This window comes from Belonocnema kinseyi, chromosome 10 (assembly GCF_010883055.1).
Source record: "Belonocnema kinseyi isolate 2016_QV_RU_SX_M_011 chromosome 10, B_treatae_v1, whole genome shotgun sequence".
In the NCBI taxonomy this organism is placed as follows: Eukaryota; Metazoa; Arthropoda; class Insecta; order Hymenoptera; family Cynipidae; genus Belonocnema; species Belonocnema kinseyi.
The window spans coordinates 4,607,932-4,608,946 of record NC_046666.1 but is presented as its reverse complement, the minus strand read 5'-3'; positions in this window follow the sequence as shown (position 1 = coordinate 4,608,946).

Here is a 1,015-nt window from a genome sequence, read left to right as displayed (position 1 = left end):
TGGGTAATAATGAGTAATACTGTATATACAGGTAATCCAGTTAATGCGATATAAACCAGGTAGTCCCATACAAAGCTGCTTTGGTGAAAGTTTGGAAGATTTTGAGTTCAATTATCAATATCAATGGTTAGCAATGATTCGTTTATCTGTGGTATTTTGTAACGGTCTCAATGAAAAGTCACTTTAATTTAATTATGTACTGACACAGATTCGTAGACCTGGCCAGATAGTTTATTAAATGAAATACAAGTTGCAGCCGTAGCTGACAGACAAGGAATGAGTCTGGAGCCGAGGCGCTGCTGGGGCGGTCCCACGATGAAAGCTTACACTCTACTGCCCTTATCATATAAAAAGGGAGAGGATGATACCTATCTCCTCTTCGTCGGCGAAACTGCTCTCATTTAGAAGAATGTGCTTACAAAGCTAAAACATTTTTACCTATTCTTTCTAACTTCACACCTCCCCTGTTAGAGTGAATTTCGCCCGAAATTTCTGGTACTTTCATAGCTTACTTCCTTCTAAAATTAATAGGTTTATTATCTAACTTACTCTCTAAGTCAATCGTAGAAGCGCTCGCTGGTACGTAGGCTACAACTTGTAGTATTATTTCGTTGTTTATCTTTATGGTCGTACAAGAAGAATTAATGCAGAGGCTAGGAAGAGATTTCTGAATTAATTCGTAAACTTCGCATTTATGAAGTGCAAATATTGAGAGAAGGATTAACGAAGTGTAGCCTGAGCAAGAAACAATGTTCGTTGCCTGTTCTTTCCAAGAATGAGATCTTCTAATACTCTGTACTTTACTCAAAACATTTTTGATCTCATCTAAAGATTTTGCGGCTGATTTTAAATCCTGGTCATTTATTTGTTCTTTCGAGGGTAGGAATTTATTTCTTACAAGATTTAAATCGGGTTCCGAGAATGAAATCGTAACGTTTTTTCGGTATGAAAAATTCTGCGTTTTTACTTTAGGTTTTCTTAATTTTACAATAATGTATTTGGTTTGTGTAATGCA